Raw genomic sequence first — 26,658 nt, forward strand, 5'->3', positions numbered from 1 at the left:
ATTTACAATTGCAACAAAAATAATAAAACACCTAGGCATAAACCTAACCAAGGAAGTGAAAGATCTATGAACTGAAAACTCTAAGACACTTACAAAAGAAATTGAAGAAGACACAAGTAAATGGAAAGATATTCCATGCTCACTGACCGGAAGAATTAATATTGTTAAAATGTCCATATTACCTAAAGCAATCTACAGATTCACTGAAATCCCTATCAAAATGCCAATGGCATTTTTCACAGAAACAGAACAAACAACCCTAAAGTTTGTATGGAACCACAAAAGACCCCACACAGCCAAAGCAATCTTGTGAAACAACAAAGCTGGAGGTATCATGCTCCCTGGTTTCAAACTAGATTACAAAGGTGTAGTAAACAAAACTGTATGGCATTGGCATAAGAACAGACAATAGACCGGGGCACCTGGGTGGCTCAGTCGGTCCAGCGTCCAACTCTTGATTTCAGCTGGGTCCTGATCTCATGGTTCGTGAGATTAAGCCCCATATCGGTTCTTCTCTGACAGAGCAGAGCCTGCTTGGGATCCCCTCTCTCTCTCTCTCTCTCTCTCCTCTGTCTGTCCCTCCTCCGCTCACACTTTCTCTCTCTCTCAAATAAGTAAACATTAAAAAAATTAAAAAGTGGGGTGCCTGGGTGGCTCAGTTGGATAGGCATCTGACTTCGGCTCAGGTCATGATCTCATGGTTCGTGGGTTTGAGCCCCACCTCGGGCTCTGTGCTGACAGCGCAGAGCCTGGATCCTGCTTCGGATTCTGTGTCTCCCTCTCTCTCTCTCTGCCCCCCCCTCTCAAAAATAAATAAACATTAAAAAATTAAAAAAAAATTAAAAAGAATAGATGACAGACCAATAGAACAGTATAGACAGCCTAGAAATAAACTCACACATATATGGTCAATTAACTTATGACAAAAGAGACAAGAATATACACTGGGGGAAGGACACTCTTGAATAAATAGGCCATGAAAACTGGACAACCATATGGAAAAGAATGAAACTAGACTATTATCTTATACCATATACAAAAATTAGCAAAAACAGTAATTTGAAAAGATATAGGCACTCATATGTTTATTGCAGCATTGATTACAATAGCCAAGATATGGAAGCAACCCAAGTGTCCACTGTTGGATAAAGAAGATGTGGTACATACATGTACAATATATGTACATATATATGTACATATATGTACATTATTCAACCATAAAGAGTGAAGTCTTGCTATTTGTAACAATGTGGATGGACCTTGACTGCATTATGCTAAGTGAAATTGTGTCAGAGAGACACAAATATTGGATGATTTCACTTGCATGCAGAATCTAAAAAAACAAAATAAATAAAAATAACAACAGCAAAACCAGAAACAGACTCCTAAATACAGAGAAAAAACTGGTGGCTGCCAGAGGGAGGAGGGTTAGGGGACAGAATGAAACAGGTGAAGGGGTAAGAGGTACAAACCTCCAGTCATAAAATAAACAAGTCAGTGATGAAAAGTACAGCATAGGGAATATAGTCAATAATACTGGCAACTTTTTTGGTAACAGATGGTAATTACACTTACTGTAGTGACCATTTAATAATGTATATAATTGTTGAACCACTACCATACACCTGAAAATATTACAATGCAACTTACTAAAATTAGAAAAAAAAAAACCAGCCTTAAAAATGCTCAAGAAACTAAAGGAAGATTTGGAGGAAGTAAGAAGATGATATATCAACAAAATGGAAATATTGATAGGCAGAAAACCTAAAATGTTACCAAATAGAAATTCTGCAGCTGAAGAGTATAATAATCAAAATGAAAAAAATCATTGTCAAATATTAATAGGCAGAAGGAATCAGTGAACTTGAATATAAGACAATGAAAGTTAGCGTGTCTAAGCAACAGAAAGAAAAAATGCTTGAAGAATAGTGAATAGAGCCTAAAGAAACTTTGGGACACCATTTAGGGAACCAACACATGCATCATGGGAGTCTTGGAAGAAGAGAATGTGGCCCAGGGAACAGCTGAAGAAATAATGCCTGAAAACTTCCACATTTGATGAAATGCATGAATATAAACATCTAATAAACGCAATGAACTCTAAGATGAACTCAAACAGACCCACATTATAATCCACTTTATAAAGACAGACTCTTGAAAGCAGCAAGAAATGAGTCACCAGGGACCCTTATCAGATTATCAGTCTATCATTAACATTTCTCATCAGGAACTGGAGGCCAGGAGGCAGGGGGCTGATACATTCAAAGTACTAGAAGAAAATAACTGTCAATCAAGAATCCTATATCCAGCAAACTGCCTTTGCAAAGTGAGGGAGAAATTCACACTCCCAGATATATGAAAGCTGAGAAAGTTTGTATCACTAGACCTGCCTGGCAAGACATGTTCAAGGGAGTCTTTCAGGTGAAGTGAAGGACAACTAGACAGTAACTTGAAGCTGTGTGAGAAATAAAGATCTGAATGAAGGTAAATACAAGGACTATTATAAAAGCTAGCATTATTATAACTATATAACTTGTTGTATAATAGACTATTATCACAATAGTCTGTAGGTGCTCTTTTTGTTTCTACATGATTTAAGAAACTAATATATTTATTTATTTATTTATTTATTAAAAAATTTTTTTTTTCAACGTTTATTTATTTTTGGGACAGAGAGAGACAGAGCATGAATGGGGAAGGGGCAGAGAGAGAGGGAGACACAGAATCGGAAACAGGCTCCAGGCTCTGAGCCATCAGCCCAGAGCCTGACGCGGGGCTCGAACTCACGGACCGCGAGATCGTGACCTGGCTGAAGTCGGACGCTTAACCGACTGCGCCACCCAGGCGCCCAGAAACTAATATATTTAAAGGATAAGAATTATTTGTCTAAAAGCTGGTATTATTGTAACTTTGGTTTGTAACGCCAAATTTTGTCATCTACACAACATAGACGACTTACGTGTTTACAAGGATTATCAGTTTGTGTTTTTGGGCACACATGTATAATGTAATTTTGTGGCACCAACAACAGAGCATTGTGTTTGGAGCTGCCGTGCTGTTACCGAATGTCTGCTTCTATCAATTACATTAGATCCTTCGGAAGTTAGCTGTAACCACCAAGAAAATTACTATAGAATTGACACAAAGGACATTAAGAAGGGATTTAAACATTTCACTACAAAAAAATTAACACAAAAGAAGAGAGGAATGCAAGCCATGAGGGACAAAAAAAGCTAAGGGGCATATAGAAAACCAAGAGCACAGGGACAGAAGTAAGTCCCTTCTTATCAGTAGTTCCTTTATATGCAAATGAATTAGGCCCTCAAATGAAAACGCAGGCTGGCAGAATGAATAAAAACACACGATCCAACAATATGCTGTCTTGACAAGAGACTCTCTTGTGACCCAGTGACACAAACAGGAAAGTGAAAGGAAAAAGTTTCCATGAAAAAGCAGGCGTGGTTCTACTAATATCAGACAAAACAGACTTTAAATAAAAAAGGTTACACAAGGAGCACCTGGGTGGCTCAGTCGGTTAAGCCTCTGACTTTGGCTCAGGTCATGATCTCGCGGTCCGTGAGTTCGAGCCCCGCGTCGGGCTCTGTGCTGACCGCTCGGAGCCTGGAGCCTGTTTCAGATTCTGTGTCTCCCTCTCTCTCTGACCCTCCCCTGCTCATGCTCTGTCTCTCTCTGTCTCAAAAATAAATAAACATTAAAAAAAAAAGTTACACAAGACAAAGGATATTACATATTAATAAAGGGATCAATAGAGCAAGAAGATAAAACAATTACAAACATTTACACACCTAGTAACAGACCATCAAAAGATAGGCAGCAAAGCCTGACACAACTGAAGGTGGAAACAGTTCTAAGATAACAGCTGGTGACTCCAATACCCCTCTCATAATAAGGGACACAAAAACCAGACAAGATAAGTGGGCAAACAGAGGACATAACACAATAAGCCAACTAGACCTGAGAGATACATACAGAACATTCCACCCAACAAGAAGACGATACTTGATTTCCTCAAGTGCACCTGGGACATTTTCCATAATAGACCAAATGTTAAGCCACAAATTAAGTTTCAACAGATTTTAAAAGATAGATATCATACAAACTATCTTCCCTGACCACAGCATGAAGAGGCAGAAATCAGTAACATAAAGAAAACTAGAAAATTCACTACAATGTAAAAACTAAACAACACTTTGTAACAACCAATGGCTCAAAGAACAAATCACAGGGAAATGAGAAAATACTTAGGGATGAATGAAAACAAAAACACAACCAAAACTCAAGGGATGTAGCAAAAGCAATCCTGAGAAGGAAATTTATACCTATAAATGCTTATGTTAATATCAGGAAAGATCTCAAATCAACAACCTAACTTTACAACTTAAAGCACTAGAAAAATAAGAACAAATTACGCTCAAAGCAGAAGGAAGGAAATAATAATGATTAGAGATATATGCGGTACAGGATATAAAAACAATAGAGAAAATCAATGACAGAAAAGGTTACTTCTTCAAAAAGACCAATAATATTGACAAAACGTTAAATGGACTAAGAAAAAGAGAAGACTTGGGGCGCCTGGGTGGCTCAGTCAGTTAAGCATCCAACTTTGGCTCAGATCATGACCTTGCCAAAGGTTTGAGCCCTGCATAAGGGCTCTGTGCTGACAGCTTGGAGCCTGGAGGCTGCTTTAGGTTCTGTGTCTCCCTCTCTCTCTGCCCCTCTCCCACTTGCACACGCATGCGCGCACGCTCTCTCTCTGTCAAAAATAAATAAACTTGAGAAAAAGACTAATTACTAAAATCAGAAATTAAAGTGGGGGCACCGCTACCATTTCTACAGAAATGAAATAGATTTTAAGAAAGTACTAGGAGCAGCTGCCAACAAGTTGGGTCACCTAGATGGATAAACTTCTAGAATCATAAAGCCTACCAAGGCTGAATCATGAAGAAATACAAAGTCGGAATAGATCTATAAATAGTAAGGAGACTGAGTCAGTGATCAATGCTCTCTCAACAAAGAACAGTCCTGGACCTGATGGCTTTACTGATGAATTCTGCCAAACATTAAAGAGGAAATAATACCAATCTTTCTCCAACTTTTCCAAAAATTTGAAGAAGAGAGAATAGTTCCAAACTAATTCTAAGGCTAGCATTACCCTGATACCAAAGCCGGACAAAGACAGCACAATGGAAAAAAGCCCACAGACCAATATTCCTTATGCTCACTGATGCAAAAATACTCAACAAAATACTTGCAAACAAAGTTTAGCAGTATATTAAGAGGATTATACACCGTGACAAGTGGGACTCTCCCCTGGAATGCAAGGGTGAGTCAACATACAAAAATCAATGTGACGTACCATATCAACAAAACGAAGGGAAAAACAAGAGAGGGATCAGTCACGAGTCTTATAGGTCTCCCTTTATATGTGAGGGCACGTTTACCCCTTGCTGCTTTCAGAATTTTCTCTTTATCCTTGTATTTTGCCAGTTTCACTATGGTATGTCGTGCAGAAGATCGATTCAAGTGACGTCTGAAGGGAGTTCTCTGTGCCTCTTGGATTTCAATGCCTTTTTCCTTCCCCAGTTCAGGGAAGTTCTCAGCTATAATTTCTTCAAGTACCCCTTTCAGCACCTTTCCCTCTCTCTTCCTCCCCTGGGATACCAATTATGCGTATATTATTTCTTTTTAGTGTATCACTTAGTTCTCTAATTTTCCCCTCATACTCCTGGATTTTTTTATCTCTCTTTTTCTCAGCTTCCCCTTTTTCCATAACTTTACCTTCTAGTTCACCTATTCTCTCCTCTGCCTCTTCAATCCGAGCCGTCGTCATTTCCATTTTGTTTTGCATTTCGTTTAAAAAAACGAAGGGAGAAACACATGATCATCTTGATGCAGAAAAAGCATTTGACAAAATACAACACCCTTTCATTATAAAAACACTCAACAAAATAGGACTAAAAGCAAACCGCCTCCACATAAGAAAATCTACATATGAAAAAATCATAGCAAACATAATACTCAATGGTGGAAAAAAAAGCTTGTCCTCTAAGAGCAGGAAGAAGGCATAGACTGCTGCTTCCATGACTTCTGTTCAACACAGTACTGGAAGTCCTAGCCAGAGCAGTTAGGCAAGAAAAAGAAATAGAACACATTCAAATTGGAAAGGAAGAAGTAAAACCATCTCTCTTTGCAGATGATCTGATCTTAAATGTGGAAAATGCTAAAGACTCCATGAAAAAGCTGTTAGCTCCAATAAGCTAATTCTGCAAAGTAGCAGGATACAAATCAACACACAAAAAAGCATCTTCCATAAACGAGCAGTGAATGATCTGAAAAGGAGATTACAAACACAGTCCCATCTGACAGCCTCAAAAAGAATAAAATACTTAGGAATTAGCTTAGCCAAGGAGGTGAAGCCTTGCACAATGAAAAGTACAGAACACTGCTGAAAGAAATTAAGACATAAATAAACGGGCCAGGGGGCACCTGGGTGGCTCAGTCAGTTGGGCATCTGACTCTTGATTTCAGCTCAGGTCATTATCTCAGGGTCACGGGATCAAGTCCCATGTCAGGCTCTCTGCTGAGCATGGAGCCTGCTTAAGATTCTCTCTCTTTCTCTCCCTCTGCCCCTCTCCCCTCCTCAAAAATATTTTTAAAAAGACCTAAATAAATGGAAACACATCCCATGATCATGGACGGGGAGACTTATTGTTAAATGTCAATATTACCCTACGTGCTCTATAGACGCATTGGAATTCTTATTAAAACCGAATGGCTTTTTTTTTTTTTTTCAGAAACAGTAAAACCCATTCTAAAATTCATATTGAATCTCAAGAAATCCCAAACAGCCAAAATAATCCTGAAAATGAAGAACAAGACTGGAAGAGTTACACTTCCTGATTTTAAAACTAACCACAGAGCTATAGTAATCAAAAAGGTGTAGCACTGGGATAAAGACAGAGAGACCAATGGAATAGAATAGAGAGACCATAAGTAAGCCCCCCAGATACGGTCAGTGGAGAAAGCAGTGTCTTCTCAGCAAACGGGGCTGGGAAAACTGGATAGCCACACGCAAAAGAATGAAGTTGGACGCCTACTGAATGCCCTACACAAAAATTAACTAAAAAAAGGATCAAAGACCTCAATGTAAGACCTCGCACTATAAAATTTAGGAGAAAACACAGGAGAAAAGCTTCATAATACCTGATGATTTATTGGATTTGACACCAAAGGCAGAGGCAACAGAAGAAAAAAGACAAACTGGACTTCATGCAAATTTTAAAAACTTTGTGCCATTTAAAAACATGGCCAGGGACAGACGTGCGCTGTATTATACGAAAACACGAAAACAATCCGTGCTGGGAAGGGGAAGCCCTGGGCCTGCTAGTGAGTGAGATGTGCGCTCTGGCTGCCCTGGCTCCAGGGGCACCCTCACGGGAGCGCCCCTCTGTAGTGCAGGGCGTCCCCCACCGGCCAAGGTCATGCCTCTGTGTTCCCACCGCCAACCTGGGGTGGGGGGGCGCTCCAGGTGCCAGGAACTTTCCTGGGGACAGGAAGCTGGCCACAAGGACTCCTTGAAGTCCTGTTGAGTTCCTAAAAATGTTCTATGTATTTCCTCTTTGGCACTTGTAAATTTAAATTTTTTTTTTTTTTTTTAACATTTATTCATTTATGAGAGACAGCTGGAGCAGGGTAGGGTCAGAGAGAGAGGGAGACACAGAATTGAAGCAGGATCCAGGCTCCGAGCTGTCAGCACAGAGCCCGACATGGGGCTCGAACTCAAGAGCTGTGAGATCATGACCCCAGCCGAAGTCGGACGCTTAACTGCCTGAGCCCCCCAGGCACCCCTCTCTTGCACTTCTAAATCAGAGACTCCGTTCCTTTCCTAGCTTAATCAGAAATGAGCACCCAGGAATGAAGTGTTTGCCAACCAGCAGTGTAACTGAAGATGTGTTTAGTACTCGGTAGAGAAAGTGAGTCATTCTTCCTTATTTTTGGTTAGTAGATGACAGGACGAGACAAGCAGGGAGTGCGGGAGGCAGCGCCTTAAGTAGGAAAAGGCTGTTCCTTCGGACAGTCCTGCAGGTGTTTGCGGAGGTGGAGGAAGCCTCGGGCACGGCCGTGCACCCTCCACACTCCTTCCTGGTGTCCCAGGGGCCTCAGGTGAAGTCAGGACGCTCGGGCCTGTGACGTGGCCCGGGTGCGTGGGATGCTCTACCCTACGTGGGCCGTGGTGGCACGTGACTGAGGCCAAACACATTCGTTCATCAACCAGGGAGACCCTGTCAGGAGCTTGACTTAAAGTAACATTTTCAAAAGTTGAAAGCAGAGGAAGGAAACAGGCAGGTGGCCTTTGGGAGCCCTGAAGGAAGCGTCTCCTCTCATCAGAATGACATCGTTTTGTTGTTCTTTCCTCTCTTTTCGATAAACACACACTTGCACGCACGCATCCAGCCTCTGCGGCTCCCCAAGGAAAGTGCTTCTGGGACCAGATGAAAGGGGTCTGCGGAGCAGTTGGCCCCACGCGTGTGTCCGTGTTGCCCGCGCCTGATCCCAGGGAGTCGGCTGCATCTCGGACATCTTCACACCTGCCAGAAGCCCCTGCAGCGGTGGCAGTGAGAACACTCACGGGCACCCACGAGACCGTCTGCGTGTCAACACTGGCCCTTCCTCATTCGCGGGACCGAAGACTGACTGATTAGACGGAGATGAGCGCCAGGAAGCGCGAGTGGGAGCGCTGGGGGGAGACAGGAGGACAGTGGTCCACAGCCGTCGTGGGCGCCGCTGGCAGAGCACCTGGGAGTGCCCATCACCACTCTCTCTCCATTCCGTAACTCCAAAATGTGCAATTCTTCTCTTAGTTCCAGGAGCCCCTTCCCAGGTGTGAGCCTATCAGTCAATCGATCACACCTCAGCGAGTTCTTGTCATTTCTTATCCGCACGGATATCGCAAGGATCCCAGGATTTTTGAGAAAAGGCAACTTTTAAAATTGTGTTTGTGACACCCGAATACGTCCTGCACTCCTCTGCAGACGTGCCCACCGCTTGTCTGTGCTTTTGCGATTTCATCGAAATGGATCTTGCGATTCTCACCCGCGGCTGCTTTTGTTCCCTTATCGTGCGGAAGGGTTCCTGCTTCCCGCTGCTGTTGGAGGCTCTGAACCTCACGTGGCAGCAAGTGCTCACTGAAGTCCTTCCAGGGTCAGGAGCCCCTGCCCCGAGGAAACCAGGAACTGGTAGGAGAGAGACACAGACAAGACTTGGGATAAAACTGTTCGGGAGACGCCTTGGGCAGAGCACCGGCCGGGCATCCTCTGGCGTAGCAGGGTGGGACGGTGAGTCTGCCGCTGGGAGGGAGCTGTGTCTGCGGGCCCACGGGGTGCGAAGCTGCCGCTGGGATGCGGCCCAGCGTCGGGGACGGAGTGGGCCCCCCAGACGAAAAGCGGAACCCCAACAAAGGCATCTGCTCCCATGAGCAGCTCCCCCTGAGGGTAGGCCGACTCCAGGTGGAGCCCACGCCGGAAACGGCAGTTCCCTGGACCGGGGCCTTGGAGTGTCTCCATGGGTAACAGATCCGAACATTGTCCTGAGGGCATCGTTCCCGACAAACCCCTGTGGCAGGTCCTGGCTGCAGGTGGCCACGGCCCACACCCCTTCCTGAAGGTGGGCCCCGCCCGAGGCTGTTTATTCAGGGAGGGGTGGGACAGGGCTGGGTGCTCTGGAGGCCAAGCCCTCAACTGGACACTGGCCAGCCTGATGTGGGGGGAGGTGGGAACCAGGCCGGTTCTGGGCCACACATGCGTCTCCCTGTGTGAAGGACTTACGCACAAACATGGGGGGTGGGGTGGGGTGGGGTGGGAAGGTGGGGGCCGAGTGGGAGGATGGACGTGGCCTGAGTCCCTCTCTGTTCACACAACTGGCCCACAGACCTAGAGCTGCAGCAGACCCCCCCCTTCCCCCCAAGCTGGCTTGTCTTCAAGCCTCAGGTTACCCGACTCTAATGGCACATTCCCTCTCGCAGGCCTGGACGTGGCTCAGCCTCTGTGTCACCAGGGCCGGGCCCACGGGTGAGCAGGCACTCTGGGCGTGTGCACGACTGACCAGACGGAGGCTCCAGGGTAAGCCCAGACATTGGGGGACAGAGGAGGAGGATGAAACGGGGCCACGAAGGCAGACGAGGCCTCCAGACAGCAGCAGAAGCAGGTGTAGAGACCTCTGCTCCCGGAAGACGGGGGGTGCGTCTCCCACCCTCCTGCTGAGTCCAACCGAAACCCTGGGCTCGGCACTTGATAGCCACGTGAGGAGACAGTGAGGGACAGGAAGGCAGACGGGGCGGGGCGCAGGAGAGGCTTGAGCCCCAGCTGTTCTGTGCTGTTCCCTTCAGACATCCCAACCGTCCCAGATGAGAACGAACATGAGCCAGAAAGGGGCAGCTTGAAAGAGAAGCTTTTAGACCCTGACCGCCCCACCCCATCCAAACACAACAGACAAACGCAGGCACAATCAACAGCAAAGGCTGAGTGAGGAGCCCTGGTGAGCAGAGGCCACGAGGGGCCTGGATATCTGCCCTGTGCCCGAGTGCTAAGGTGGACAGTCCCCTGGGGTCAGTGGAGCCCACGCCCTCCAGCCAGTAGTAAGGAGCTGCACGTGGGTACCGATGTGCGTGGCAGGCAGGCTAAAAGTCAGAGTGCACACGAACACGGAGCGCGACCACGTGCGTGAGATAAAGAAGAATCGGGCCACAGGGTAGAGTGGCCGCCCAATGACAAAATGGTGACTCCTGAGACACTCTTGCGCGTACGCAGCACCACGGAGCAGCAGCGTGTGTGAGCCAACCTCTGCGCGTGGAACCAACCGGGTGGGATCCACACACGGTCCGCAGAACAGGAGACCCCATGGCACCGTGACCGGCAGGGCCCAGGTGGCATTTCCAGAACAGCCCCCCACAGCAGAGCACACGCTCTGTTCAAGTGCCCACGGGACGCACGTGGGACAGACCACCTTCTGCCACCGCAGGCCTCAACATGTGCTTACAGCCTGAAATCCTGCGCCGTGTGTTTTTTTTTTTTTTTTTTCTTTTTTTTTTCTTTTTTTATTTTTGGGACAGAGATAGACAGAGCATGAACGGGGGAGGGGCAGAGAGAGAGGGAGACACAGAATCGGAAACAGGCTCCAGGCTCCGAGCCATCAGCCCAGAGCCTGACGCGGGGCTCGAACTCACGGACCGCGAGATCGTGACCTGGCTGAAGTCGGACGCTCAACCGACTGCGCCACCCAGGCGCCCCAGTGCGCCGTGTGTTTTCTGATGGTGTTTCTGGTGCCTGAGGTCAAAGTAGAGATTGGTACAGAGAACCCAGGAAAACCTCCAAACACTCGGAGGTAACACCCTTCTAAATAATCCCCAAGGGACAAAACCAACCCCGACCAGGGTGAAAATAAAGCACAGTCCAGGACAGCACTTGGGGTGGGGTGGGATGGGGTGCCGGGTGCGCCTCGGTCAGTCCTCTGGGCCCCATGCCTTGCAGCCCAGGACAGACAGAAAGAAGGAAATAATCCAGACAGGAAGGGAGTCCATGAAGCTGGAACAACAGAGAAAAATCAATGAAATTAAGAGCATGGTCTTCCTGTCACAGTCTGCTGGGGACTCAGTCATCCTGTGGCCCTCCCCAACCAGGTCCTGGACCCACCCCCAGTGGCGCCTGGCCCTTCTCCACTGAGTCTTGGTCCGTGGCTCTTCTCTCCCGGGTCCCGGGCCCCTGGCACCTCACGTGTCCCCATCTGTGCTCCAGGCCTGTCGGGGCTCTGCGGATCACCTCCGGTTCTCCGTGGCCCAGCCTGCTAAGCATGTCTTCCCGCTTTGCAGGGGCCTCTCCTCCCCATCTGCCTTACGTGCTCACCGGGCCATCCCAACGCCCCCATGCCAAGTCTAAGCGACGGTCAACACATGTTCTCTCTTCCTTGGACTTGAAATCTGTCAAACTTCAAGGGGCATCCCCTCCGTGATATTCTCTCTTCTTGTCTAAAGGGCTACATGGCTTGTAGCTTTCATGTTTAAGTGCTTTTTGTAGGGTCCATATTGTCCTCCACGAGCATCCTGCCTGAGCACTGGGTCCACAGTGAGGGCATGAACCCACTGGGTCCTGGGGTGCTCGATGCTAACAGAGGAGCCTCATTTACCCAGCTGACAACAATGTGAAGTACAGTACCGGCCAACTTCACATTTTAATGAATGCTTTTTCTAATGGTGTTGAATCGCCAACCTCTGTGAAGCTGCCAGAAAACATTATCATCTATCACTTCCACTTATTTCCTGAGTGACAAAGCTACCACTTTGTCACCATCTGGACTTGTAAACAAACGCTGACTCTTCCCGTGTGCTCCTCCTCGGAGACGAAGCCGGCCCTGCCAACAGTGCTCCCCATACCGCACCACCCGGCCCCCGCAGCCATACGGTCAGGTTGGCACTGGTCATTAGCTACCGTGTTCCCGCTATCAGCTGCACCCACCCCAAACAACACGTGCCCGGCAGTGCCGGCTGGGAAACCCCGCTTCAGTCTGCCAATGAGGCGGTGTGGTCTGGGGGCAGTGGTGTGTGTCGGGTGCCGCTGACCGGACCCCCCTCCACAGCCTGCGGGGCACCGGGAAGACTCTTGGTGGAAAGGTCTGGACTTAGGTTTGTTTAAAAAAACAGCTCGGAGCCTGGAGCCCGCTTCTGATTCTGTGTCTCCCTCTCTCTCTGCCCCTCCCCTGCTCACGTTCTGTCTCTCTCTCAAAAGTAAATAAAAATGTGTAAAACAACAACAACGACAAAAAATCTACATGACTACAAGTCAGAAAGTTGTTCTAACAAAAGCCAGCCCCTACTTCCAAATAATGCAAATTTTTCGTTCGAAACACTATCCGTTCCTGCAAAAAGCATATCAGCGTGAAGGTGGTGGTTTCTGAGTTCCTTAATCATCCTTTTTTTGTGCACAATTTTGGTTTTCACACTTTTCCTTGAACAACATATAGTACGTTGTTGTGTTTCAACATTAAGATTGTTAATCTGTTTTAAATGATAGGATATTCTATCTGTACCAGATAAGTATTTGAAACTGAACACTGGTATTAATTATCAAAGTAAATGCATGTACTTACACATACCTCTCCCCCATTTCAATCTAAAGACCAACAAGTTTCTATGGTAAACAATTACTCACAACCTCCCTGTCCGGGGCTCGACCCTGGAACCACCCTTGCATCATGAGGGTTTTAATTAGTTGCCAGATAAGAAAACACAACTTCTCAGTGGCAGTTTCTTATTTGACAACAAAATAATGTTTTCAGTTTTTTGTTAAATGTCTTCAGTAGAGATTACACAAGTGGCCCTTTTCAGCCAATTCTTGCTTCTTACAGCCACCACACATGTGCCGATTTACAAAATGCATCTCTGTCCTCAGTGACCTCTGGAGGAGCAGGGCTGTGCAGGCCCGGACCATGGGCACAAGGCTTGAAAATCCACAGCCAGAAGGACCTGACCGGTCTGTGGCCAGACTGGGTCCTCGGGATTTGCTCTCTTCCTCACAGATCCAGAGGGGCTGACTTGGGTCCTTTCTCGACACCAGTCCTTTCTTTAGGGACCCCACAACACCAGGGCCTCTAACATCTGGCCCCCACCATGCTGGCAAGACTCAACATCCAACACTGACCCTAACCCTGAATGTTCAGCTACCCTTGTTTATTTAGCAGCACCTTCAAGCAAGTTTTGGCAAATCTAAAGGTGGCCAGAAGTGTCGACACACTGGATGCTTATTACTTTTCAGCAGAAGCTGGGCAGTCGAAACAAAGGAAGTAAACTGCTACCACTAGGGGCCTCTGAGGCCTCATGGGGTGTCAAGGAGCAGAGGACCTCCCCCGTTCTGGGTTTTCCTCTGTGGTTCCATCCCAGGAACGCCTCATCCACTGGGAAACTCACGTGTAGGCATAACATGTGGGCAGCGAGCAAAGGCTCAGAGACCTGAGAGGTGCTCCTCGGGGAGGTGGGACAGGATCCCAAGACAGGCTTCTACAATGGGCAGCAGCCGTGATGGTACCCAGAGAATCTGGCAGGTGCGGCCTCCCACCCTTGCACACGCCGCTCAGCCCAGGAACAGACTGATAGGATGTGTGTGTGTGTGTGTGCGCGCGCGCGTGGGGGGTATGGGTGTATAGAGAGAGGTTTATTAGACACTGGCTCACACAGAAATCCCACGGTCTGCATCTGTAAGCTGGGGACCCTGGAGAGCCAATGGTGGACCAAGCCCCAAAGCCCGAGAACCAGAGCACTGCTGTCCCAGGGCAGGAGAAGGTGCAAAAAGAGAATCTGCCTTCTTCCACCTTCCTGTTCTAGTCAAGTCCCCAACGGACTGGGGACTGGATGAGGGCCATCGACACTGGAGAGGGTGGTCTGCTGTACTCCGTCTTCCAGAAACGCCCTGGCAAACACACCCAGAGGGATGTTTTACGAGCTGCCGGTATCTGGCCAGTCAGGCTGACACATAGTGTCTGTCATCACAAGGCTCCCTGGGCTCAGAGGCTCCTGCCTTCTTCCTCAGGGTGCGGCTGGGACTTGTAGCTGGAGGTGAGGACGACCAGAACGTGGCCCAGGATGAGGGTGTCCAGGGCATTTTCGAGGACCTGCTTTGTAAATGGGCGGACGAAGTGTTTTCCAGTGACCCCGGACTTGTGCAAGTCTGACCTTGGGGTTTGGGGTGCAGCCCCACAGCCCTTGGGAGGCTGATGCCCTCGGATCATTGGCTGATTCCGAATAACAAGGAAACTGCTGAGCTAAGGAATACCAGAGATGAAGGAGTCTCTGGGCATCGGTCAAAGAGTGGGTGGTTCGAACGTGGCAAAGTGCAGATGGCCTCGTGAGGAAGAGGGAGAGCGAGCGTGGGATTCCTGGGGAGTGGGCTGGCCACGCTTTGCTCCAAACCCCTATCCCAGCAGCCACGGGCCCAGGGCAGGTACGGCTAGAAACCTTTCTTCCACTTTCCGACGAGCCACGGCATCGGCAGCAAAGCACACAGCTCCCTCTGTGTCCGGGAAGGACGTGTCCCCGGGCGCCCCCACCTCTGCATCCAGCTCCGCACAGCACTCGGATGTTCCCTGTCGCTTGTACGGATAAACCATCGCATATGCACTTTATTAGTCAAAAACTCTCAACTATCTTAAGGACAAACTTTGTTACAAAGAATATCCCATTCCTAAGATTCCAACTTTGGTTCCTAAAATAACTTTTACAAGACGAAAATTGTCACAGCTTCTTTGTATCAAGTACTATGTTAAATCTCATATTTTCTCCAAAGTGAACAACTAAGGTGGGGTGGGCCACAGATTCGGGCAAAAGTCCACCTCCCCCCTCCTATTACACATTTTACTCAAATTAAGTTATGTGTTTTTTCTCTGCTTCTGTTTTCAGATATCTCCAACAGGAGGAGAAGGAGGTGCTGGCCTCGCTTCCCCGAGGATGCCAGAGCACAAAAGCGGGAGCAGGCGTCTTGCCTCCCCACCGCCGTCTCTCTCCCTCTGCCCACGTCCAGTTAGACGGGTTCTGTCGGGAAGACGGCACTAAAAACTTGGCAAGGGGCAGGTTTTTACCAGCCTCCCCAGCCTCCCTCCGGGTGAGGAGGCCGGATCAGAGTCAGGAACTGTTTTAGCCCATGTCAGACACATATATGACCGTGGGGACAACTCTGAGAAAATGCTTCTTAGAATCCTCTCTAGTTTGAAAACGTACGATGTCACAGCTTTTTAGGACCCGATGCAGACGAAGGTGGGTGATGGGCACGGGGGGGGGGCGGGGGGCTTCCGACCAGCGACCGACTCCCGGAAGGCACACCCAGCAGGCGAGCCCTCCAGGCCAGGCCAAGAGAGTCAAGCACAGTCCCAGAAACACGCAAGGCTGACAGGACGCCTGTGACCTAATGGCGCCACTGGGACACAAGCTGGAGCCGCTGGGCTAATGGCCGACCTCTGGGCAGGAGCTTCACCCTCCGCATACGGTTGTCGAAGAATTCTGCTGAAACAATGAGAAGTATTCTTGTTTTAACTGGCAGACCAGCACACTATTTCTTAATTTGCTGTTGCTATTACAGAAAGATCGTGACAAAAACAGCTGTTACTGAGGTAGCACTACACCACGGCTCCTGCACTTCTGCGGACCCCTGGGGCCGTGACAAGGGGGACGCAGGTGGGGTTAGGGCCAGGCCCAGTGGGCAGCACCTGACGAGGTGGTGTCCTCAGACCAGCGTGTTCCAGGTGGGGGTCCTCTCCCACCCACCTACAGAGTGTTCTGACGTGGTGCTAGGTGAGGGACGGACCCTCGTGGGGAGCAGGGGGAAGTGAGGGGCAGGGGCGGAGTCCCTCAGAGCAATGAGACAGACGAGAAAGGCCAAGGAATGCAGAACGGTACAACCAGCTGTGGAAGATGGTGTGCCTGTTCCGAAAGAAACGAAACGTTCTCACCACACAATCCAGCAAGCACATTCTTTGGTTTTATCTAAATAACTGAAAACTTGTTTCCACACAAAATCCTGCACAAGGATATGTATAGCAGCTTCATTCTGAACTGCCAAAACTTGGAAGCAACCATGATGTCCTGCAGAGGGGGATGGATTAATAAACTGTGGTTCATGTAGACGATATTGTTCAGCACTGAAAGGAAACACAGTAGCAAGCCATGAACAGATGCGGATGAGCCTTGAGTGCTCATCACTAAGTGGAAGAAGCCAGTCTGGATGATTCCGGCCATCGGACGCTCTGGAAAAGGCAGAACCGTGGAGATAGGAGACGACGACCAGGGGCTGAGCGGCTGGGGGAGGGAGGGACGAACAGGCAGAGCACAGGGTTCCAGGGCAGCAAGACTCCTCTGGCTGTAGGGTTACGTTGGATACGTGACATTGTGCGTTTGGGAAACCCCACAGGACAGCACTGAGAGCAAACCCTACTGGAAATTAGGGGCTTTGGTTAAAGACGGCATCAGCTCATCAACCCTAACAAATGCACCACATTAATACGAGATGTTCTGGTAGGAAAAACAGTGTGTGTGGGGTGGAGGTATATGGGAATTTGCTGTATTTTCTGCTCAATTTTTCTGTGAACCTAAAACTGCTCTGAAAAAATGAAGTCTACCAATTTTTAAAACATCTGAAAACATAAAAGGCTAAAAATCATTCTAGGACTCAGACGCAAAGCAAACCATTCCCTTGGTGTAACCAACCATTTTCTTTAAAATAAACTATGCATTAATAATTAAATGCTGCAGACCAGCTACAGGAAGTGCCTGGAAGTCTCTACAAGGTGTGGGTGTCACTCTCGCAGCCCCTAGACAGTTACCCTGGCCAGGTGGGCTGGTGGGCACCCCAACACCAGAGCCGGGAAGCAGCAGGGCTGTGTCGGGGCTCTCAGCCTCGGGCATCCGTCAGGAGACCCTGGTTTGCTCTGGAGCCAGGGGGTGGTCACTCCCGCACTAGCACCTGCCCGCTCTGTGCCCACAGCCTCTGTCTGCCTCACAGAGCCCACAGCCTGCATCGAGGCCAGAGAAGCCAGCAGTCGGCAGCAATTGTCAATCAATGTACGACCAGGGGTGGGAAAGGGTCCAGACTTTCCACTCACCAGGAGCGGCCCTGGTGTGACGAGGGAGAGTCCACAGCCGACGCAGCACTGAGAAACCGAAAACACTTCTGTAAACTAGGGCGAAGTTTAAGACCTGTCTTCCTGTTTTAAAAAATGTTTGTTTGTTTATTTTGAGAGAGAGAATGAGAGCGAGCGAGTGGGGAAGGGGCAGAGAGAGGGAGAGAGGATCCCAAGCAGGCTTTGCAGTCAGCAGAGAGCCTCATGCGGGGCTCAAACTCATGAACCATGACATCATGACTTGAGACGAGATCAAGAGTCGGGCGCTCAACCGAATGGGTCACCCAGGCGCCCCTTCCTTCTAAAACAAGGCACAGCAGCCCTCCAGGATACAGGAGGGGAGGGGACGGACAGATCTAGAAGTCACCACATGTTCTGCCTGTCTCCTGTCCTGCAACGGAAACACTTTTGCAGCTGGCTCCCCTTTTAGAGCCAGTCTGGGCCCCCAGAGGCCACCAGGGCCCCATGTCCCTATAGCCCTAAGGAGCACGGATGTCTGCCACCTGTGCGTCTCACCTGGATGAGGAGCCAAAGGGACAGAGCACAAGACGCAGTTTGTCGGCCTGAAAAAGAGGCAAGACCCTCTTCTCACCCCATGCCTGTGGTTTCCCTGACCTGGGACGGACCTGGCTGGGACGTTGGCAAGCCGGCCAGCACTAGGCTCCCGGAGCCCAGACCTTCCCCCACGAAGGGGAGAAGCTGTAAACACAGTCTCTTCTGCGGGACCTCCGTCCCTGGTGCCCTGGAAAGTTCCCAGCTGCCCCCTGCCACTCCCTGGTTCCTGCTGCCCAGCACTTGGGACACACCGCACGCCTCTTCTACCTGATGGCCGGGGGGTGACGCCCAAGGAAAGCGCCTTGCTCCCCTCACCTGTCACACTGAGCAGCTACCTTGGGGCCAAGGAAGGAGCTGCCTCGAGCCCCCCCACATGGTGCAGCTGTCCGCCAGAGGCCCTCAGTAAATACTTCTGCAAGCACAGAACCCGTACACCCTTCCTCACCAGCATCAGTCCTGAAGCACCTGTGGGCATGCTTCAATATTTACGGCATAATTTGCAAAAACAGGAGCTAACAGGAAAGTCAAAGCTTGACATTTACAAAACAGAGTAACCGCTTATTGAATTAATGTGATCAAATGCGTGAGCTTTTAACTGTAAAATAGTTGCCATTGACTCCCGGCCACCCGCCTGCTCAGGAGGCACACTGGCCAGGTGGCACCTGCTCTCAGGAGCTCACGGTCCCACACGTAGTTCCCTGCCCAGTCAACTCCAGGACTAGAAGTGTCTACAGGGACAGACAGGCCACAGCAGCGGTGCGACGGGGGAAGCAGACCAGGAGGGCAGACCGGCCCAGGGGCCAGCCGGACAGCTTCCTAGCTGCAGCTTCCCCCCACTCGTTGGGACGTCAGGGCCTGTCTTGCCCACCAGCTCCAGGCGATGGCAGAGCAGCGGCCACGGCTCCCGGTGCGTTCCTACCTGGGAACACGCACACCCGTGGCACACGGTCTCCTGTCGGTCATCAGGATGGGGCAGTGGGTAAGGGGGGAAGTGAATGTTGTCAGTCTTGCTGCTTATCTGGCAAAAATAAAACAAAGCTCTAGCCAACCAGCACGTGTGTCCCAGGCAGCCTCGGTTATTCTGGAACCAGGAACACCGACGATCTGTATCAAGGACAGAACAGGGAAGAGGGGTTTTGTTTGGTGGCCTCGGAGCCGGGCTCCCCTTCCCTTTAGGAGAGAGGGCTTCGTGCCCCCGAGATGGTGGAAGGTGCCTGGGCCACCCCACAGGAGGGACATGTGGCCCCCAAGAGCCCAAAGGCAGGGCCGGCGCGTCAGCACCAAGACTGGCCTCCGCATGGCTGCGCCCCCTTTGCGGGGCTGGCGTCCGAGGGCCTGGGAGCGGTCGATGCAGCAGGTGCTCTGGGGTGGGACTCACGTGCCTGTCTGTGCGCCGCCCCCACGGCCCGCTGACCCCGCGCAGCTGGAGTGTGAACTACCCATCACAGCCCCCTCCCCCATGTAGAAGACACCTCCTCGGGGCAGCCGGCACAGGTCACACCCGGGGCTCCAGCCCCAGAGTGTGAAGCATTCTTGTCGCAAAGGGCACCTGTGTCCCGTACGGCTGCTCTTTTGCTGGTGGCTGTGATTTAATTAATGCCTTTTCTTCTCATTTCAGAAATAATACACGCTCACTGCTGTATTTTCTAATACACACTATACTGCTGTATAGTGTGATGCTTTTCCCATTAATGCCATGGTTTGGAAACATTTGGTCAGTAAATATTCTGCTTCGAGATACTTTTAAAAACTCCGTAAGATTCCACTGTATAAATTTGCTTGAATTTATTTAACCCAAACTTTGAGGTCTTACAGACAAGAGTCAGGTGGCTGTGCACATTGCTGATCGTTTTTGTTTTTAATGTGTTTATATTTGAGAGAGACAGAGAGCATGTGCGCAAGCGGGGGAGGGGCAGAGACACAGGGAGACACAGAATCTGAAGCAGCTCCAGGCTCTGAGCTGTCAGCCCAACGCAGGGCTCGGACTCACGAAACAGGACATCATGACCTGAGCCCAAGTCGGACTCTTAACCCACTGAGCCGCCCAGGTGCCCCTCTGATCTTTTCTTTAAGGTGAATTCCCAGAACCAGATTTGCCAGGTCAGACAGTGAGCACATCTAAGGGCTCTCGGTGCGAGTGTAACAGGAGGTCCAGGCTGTCCCTCCAGCTGGAAAGCGTGCCCTGCCCTGTACATCCCCAGGCAACCAGGGTCTCACAGTGACAACACAAGTACACAAATGTGAGAAAACACCACCTATGCTACGTTTGATTTGCAATGATGGTAGTGGCCTTGTGCACATGCTTGCTCTACTCTGCAAAGAGGCAGCCACGGTGATGCCTGACAGATGCTGTGGACATGCAGGGGCTGGCCAGGGTGAGGGCTGCGGGGGTGTCCATGGGGTGCTCCATGCATACGCTCAGGCAGATGCAGAAACCATGGCTTCTCCTACAGAACCAGAAGACGAGCTTCGCCCACCTGCCTCACTGCTGCAGACTCCACTTCTCATCCCAGGAGTTGAGGGTCTCTTTCTCTCCCTCAACTTTAAGGCATCATGAAGAGAAGAGCCACCGATCAGCCCAATTTGATATCAGGATCACAAGATGAGCCACTGAGTCTGTCCCACCTCAGTCATCTAGGAGAGTCACCTGGGGACAAAACCCTACAGGAAGTGCTGCAAGGAAGCGGCTGCTGGCTTCAGGGTGAAGGAAATCTAGAAATGAGAAAGTGAAAGGAGGGAGCGTGGAGGGGGAGGGGAAAGAGGGGGAAGGGGAAGAAGAGAGGGAAGGAGGGGAGGGAGACTGAGGGGAGAGCAGGGGAGAGTGAAGGGGACAGCAGGGGAGGGGACAGAGTAGTTTCACCGCGTAAAAATGCCTCCTCCAGTCCCAGCTTGTCCAAGGGTCGTTAAGACCGAGAAGCTCTCGCTTCCGTAATTGGACAGACACACAGAACACTCTGGAGGAACCACACTACTGGATCAGAAACAGGTCAGAACAAGATTTTACTCTTAAAGATACCGGAAATATCAACATTTTAAACGTCTGCCACCTAGGTTGCAAAACAAACTGTGCCACATGTTACAAAGGCGTCCACGGCTCCGGAGGCATCAGGTGGTCCCCGAGCCCACCTTCGTGCTGCCCCGCACCGCAGTTCGGGACAGAGGGGGGTGCTCCCGGGACCACAGGTCTCGCTGTCAGAGGTTCCGCCTGGCCCACCAGCTGACTCCCTCCCCGCACTCTCCTTCCTCCTCCCCACTTGCTGGGAGCACCAGAGGTGCAGGCGGGAGGGCACCTGGCAGCATGCATTTATGTGCTCCAACATCTGTCCTGGCATTGCGGTTGCTTTTATCGGGGCTGGTCCCACGTTCAAAGCAAGTTTAATAAGCATTTTTACAAAAGGACTCCAGGCAAATGCACAGTAAGAAGACTGGCGGAGTCTACTGGACTCTGGTGTCGAGCAGCTCAGAGGACGCAGGGGACGTGTGGCTTCGGCAGCTGTAAACCGCAGGGCTGGGTGCTCACAGGTCAGCCTGTCTTCCTCCTCCTTGCTGGGGGCTCCCTGCAGACCTCTCAACCCACTCCTCAGTCAAGGGCTTGGGCGTCCCATGGCTTAGGCCAATCAGGGCCCCTCCTGTAGCTGTGGTCCCAGGACCCCTTTCCAGAGCAACTAAGATGATCTCTGAAGGCAAACGCGCATTTTGGTCCTTTACAGGCACGATATCACACGACCAGCACAAAGGGTTCCCACCCCGAGGCACCTGTGGTTCTTGGCTGCACACTCACAGGGTTCTGCGTGGACACTCAGCACCCGTCAAAGTTCATCTACTAATGACCCTATCAGGGAAAGACCTGGAAGTTCCAGGTCACCGAGGACCACCTGTGGGACGAGGGCAGGCTGACCCACAATGAGGACAGGGCAGACGGTGCTGGCCCTGGCAGGGCCCCGGCAGATGCTGTCAGGAGGCTCTGAGGGAGAGGCTGGGAAGAGGCCGGGACCTGAGGTCACCCACAGAGCTCCCTGGAGGCGGGGCCCCCCTCTCGGTGAGCTGCAATGTCCCATGGCAGGGAGGGTGCCTCTGTCCCTGAACAGTGGTCCCTGATCTAGAGTTGGCTTTTGGGGACTCTCACTTCTCAAGTTACAGGATCTAAGTAGCACAGTGGTATCTTCTAAACTTGGTTGTTGTCACTTTTCTTTTTTTTTTTCCTCTTTCTCTCCCTCTCTCCTCCGTCCCTCCCTTCCTTCCTTCTTGCCTCCCTCCCCCTAGGCCTGCTGGACTGCCTGTCCTGCCTCCCTGGCACCTTCCAGATAGGCTCTCTGTGGTCCTGTCAGCACATCTCGCCCCAGGGACTGGTTCTGGGCTGACAAAGGAGCACTGGGTGCTCGGCAGGGCTCGGTCCTGAGCAATCACCTTCTCTCGCAGCAGGACGCACCCCTCAGCCTAGGAGGGGATGGTGCTGGGCAGGCAGGGCAGGCGACTGACCAGATTGAGAACCTCGCCGTCCCCCAACCCAGCAGCCTCAGGGCAGCTGACCCCCTCCCCAGAAGTCGGCAGAGAGCAAGCGAGTGCTTATGATAATCGTATCTGTGGATCCGCTCTTCTGTGTAAACTGTGTCATTAGAAATCTTCAGTTCTTTATTATTAGCAGTAACAATGTGCTCGAGACCCACCTCGCGGTGGGGGGAGCCCTGGATCCTCCATCCGCTCAGTGCGCGGCAGGGTAGGAGGATGCCCAGGTCACGAATGGCCCTGGCAGGTGGGCTGAGGACACACCTGTCTGCCCAGAGAAGCTGAAAGAACCTGACGCCAGGTGGGGATGCAGGTGTGCCCTTCAGGCACTCAGGGCTGAGGGGGAGGGAGGCAGTTTGGATCCTGCTGTCACAAGACCCAAACCCACCATCGAGATCGCCAGTCCTGAGCCCTCCTTCCGCTCACTTTAAAACACATTTTTTCCAAAATAAACTCTCCTCACGTGAGATTTCAGAGAGGCTAGAAACTGACAACAAGCTTTTCTTTTGACGAAAAACACAATGCTAGTTTTCACCTAGGTAGTATTTTCTGTAATTTTAGAGAACATTTTGTTTCTAGCACTACAGGAAGAAAGGAAGTCTAGGGCATAAAATTCCTGACTTACTTTGGGGTCCTGTTTCTGGAATGTTCCCCCCACCCTCCAAGCCCAAGGCAAGGAGACACAGGGAAGGGAGTAGCAGAAGAGGGTTTCAACTTCCTTGGAGAGCATTTGAGAAGCCTCTTGTTGGGGTTAGGGCTATCACTTCCCTCTACTAAAAGAATTAACTCAAATGACCCATATTCACTATGGGAAAAGATGGAAGCAAATATGAATTTAAAAATCTATAGAGCTGTACCCCCTCTACCGGGTCATCACTGTCAGTACTTTACTATGTTTTCTTCTCACACCTGGAATCCCCTGGGGAAGACCTGCCACACCCCTTGCCCCAGTCATGGGGGTGGGGGAGGTCAGCACGGGGCACCAAGTGCTCCAGGACACAGGCACCTGTCCAGCTGTTTACTTGGGTGTCACCGGCCCGTGTGCAGCATTCCTGTGCATTTGCCTTGAAGTTTTATTTTATTGAGATACAATTCATACAACATAAAATTCACCATTTACGCTATTTTAAAGTGTTCAATCCAGTGGTTTTTAGAATAGTAACAATGTTGTGGGACCATCATAACTATCTAATTCCAAAGCATGTCCATCATACCCCAAAGAAACGCACATCCGGGGCCCTCCTCCCTCTATCCTTATCAAGTACTATTCTCCTTTCTGTGTCGGTCGAGTGTTCTGAGTGTCCACGGAAGTGGACTCACGCAACACGTGGCCTTTTGTGTCTGACTTCGTTGACTTTGCGTGGTGTTCCCAAGGGTCATCCACATTGCAGTGGGTGCCAGTGTTTCACTTCTTTTCATGGTTGATCATCTATCCTGTGGTACAGACGGACCACATTTGGTTTATCCTTGTATCCCTGGCAGACACTTGGGTTGCTCCTACTTCTTGGCTGTTGTGAATAATGCTGCTGTGGACACGGGTGTCCAAGTTTCCGCGTGGACATGTGTTCATTTCTCTTGGTGTATCCCTAGGAGTGGAATCGCTGGGCCAGACGGTAGCTCTATGTCCAGCTTTCTGAAAACCCCCAAACTGTTCTCCACATTCTCCACAATGGCTGCACCATTTTATATTCCCACCAACCAGCACCGCCTGAAGATTTTGCCACATCTGTTTTTATCCATCTTTCACCTTTTCCTGTGCTCACTGGCCACTCATGTGTCATCTCTGGAGACAAGTGCATCCAGATGCTTTGCCCACTTTCATCTGGGCTGTCTTTTTATTATCATTTTTTATTTTTACTTTTTTTTTAAACGTTTACTTATTTTTGAGAGAGAGAGAGAGAGACAGAGAGCGAGAGGGGGAAGGCAGAGAGAGAGGGAGACACAGAATCCGAAGTGGCTCCAGGCTCCGAGCTGTCAGCACAGACGCGGGGCTCGAACTCATGAACCTCGAGATCGTGACCTGAGCTGAAGTCAGACACTCAACCGACTGGGCCATCCAGGTGCCCTGTGCTGTCTTTTTATACTGATGTGAGTGTTCTTTCGATATTCTAGATAGAAGTCTCTGAAAAATGACTTGCAAATACCTTCCTTCTATTCTGTTGGTTCTTTTCATTTTCTTGATAGTATCTTTTGACACAAAAGCTTAAAATTCTGATGAAGTCCAGTTTATCTGTCTTTTCTTTTGTTGTTTTTGGTGTCATATTTAGGAAACCATCACCTCATCCAAAGTCATGTCCCTGTTTGACCCCAAGGTCATTTCTAAGTAAGGCAGCTGTGGCCCAGGTTCAAAAAAACAGGAACACAAATAACACCCTGCGCTTGGGGTCTGGTCTGTGAGCTCTTTCTGTCTGTCCCAGAAAGGACGTCCGACCCCAAATACCAGGCGTGTACAGAAGTTGTCTGGAACCAGCATGATGTAAAAACGAACAAACCCACTATGCAGTGTGGAAAGTTCTGAGTTAAGGGATTAAGTACCAACGAGTACAGCTACTAGTTTCCCCAAATTCACATGAGTGTGATGTGTGCTAGGAAATGCGTTGTTCCGGGTTGGGGAACATCGTGGAAAAGCCCATCGTGGAGGAGAATGCGAGACGCAGGCCAAGACAACAAGAACTGGTCCCTGACCCGCCTGCAAAAGGGGGAGAAAGCACAAACCAACGTTCGTTCTTTTCCATTAGAAGTTTCCTCAAACAACAGATCTTTCTGGAAAGCACCTCAAAGTAAAAATAAAGTTAGTTCTGAAATACCTTGCCACGGCTTTTGGACTTTCAAAGCACACCATGAAGGATGCTGGGGCTCCTGTGTCCTTAGTCCTGGGCAGCTCCCAACACTCTGCTGATTTCAGGGTCCCAGTTACTGATGTGAACACTGAGGTCAGTGGTAAGTGTGTCACTGAACCTGATCTTCTTAGTTTCGTGGTTTCAGGACACAGGAAGAGGCCCGGCCCACGGTCCAGCCCTGTCAGCCGAGGGCGAGTTATCTGCCATTCCTGAGCCGGTGCCCACATCTCCCAGGGATCCTGAGCACGAAACCCAAAGAGGCCTGCTGGAAGTTCACCACCTGAACCATCCTCCGACCTGCTGCGGCTGCGCAGCCGTGTGCTGGGGCCCAGCCCTCAAGCCCGGCATCCCTGAGGTCCATAGACTAGGGGCAGACGCAGTGGGCCAGACAGCCACTCCCAGGGGACTTTCATGAGGCCCCGAGAAGCCAAGTTGGCTGAGAATACCCCTTCCTGGAAGCGGGGCCCAGACAAGAGCTTCCCACCCGTCTCCTCCTTGGTCCTCTGGCCCTCGGGGCCAATGACAGCTTCCTTCAACAGCGCCAAGTAATGGGGCCACCCAGGTGCTCCCGTGGCTGCACCACGTGGGATGCAGAGGAAGACCCGGGGGCACTGCTCCTCTGCTGAAGTGAAGGTGTCACTGCAAAGCCCCCGTTGCCCTCTGCTCCCTTGTTTCTCACGCATTCATTCCTCTAAACAATATGCAGACAGCACATTCAACTCCATGTGTCGGGGGCAGACTACCTCGTGTGGATTAAATACACAAAACAGAAGGAAAATGCCCGGGTAATCCTGCCCCTCCCGATCACAGTCTGGCACATGCTTCCCCAGACCATTTCGTGCAAGGAAACATGTGTGCACTAGTCAGGGCTCTCAGAACCGATGGGGCGTGCACAGCACGTGTGGAAGAAGAGCTTTGCTACAGGAACTGGCTCAGGACGTTATGGAGGGCCAGCCAGAGAGCCAGGAGCTCGGCTGGCTGAGGCAGGAGAAGTCGCTCCAGCTCAAGGAGAGAGAGAGAGAGTCGGCTGCTCTGCTCTGGATACGCCCTTACAGATGCACCAGAAGTGATGTTTTACCGGCTA

The 26,658-nt window shown here is 50.1% G+C and overlaps 1 protein-coding gene and 1 long non-coding RNA gene across 2 annotated transcripts in view; one reads left to right on the plus strand and one right to left on the minus strand.

The window, feature by feature from the left end:
* The window catches only part of LOC147575725 (uncharacterized), a 46,455-nt gene extending 29,158 nt beyond the window's left edge, over positions 1-17,297 (plus strand). The window contains exon 2 of the long non-coding RNA XR_015242689.1: positions 15,461-17,297. This is a non-coding gene — a long non-coding RNA (uncharacterized LOC147575725). The remainder of the gene's footprint in view (positions 1-15,460) is intronic.
* The window catches only part of PARD6G (par-6 family cell polarity regulator gamma), a 91,486-nt gene that overhangs the window by 6,219 nt on the left and 58,609 nt on the right, over positions 1-26,658 (minus strand). The gene's annotated exons all lie outside the window — the stretch shown is intronic.

Source organism: Puma concolor, chromosome D3 (genome assembly GCF_028749965.1).
Source record: "Puma concolor isolate L17-30 chromosome D3, mPumCon1.1.hap2, whole genome shotgun sequence".
Taxonomy (NCBI): Eukaryota; Metazoa; Chordata; class Mammalia; order Carnivora; family Felidae; genus Puma; species Puma concolor.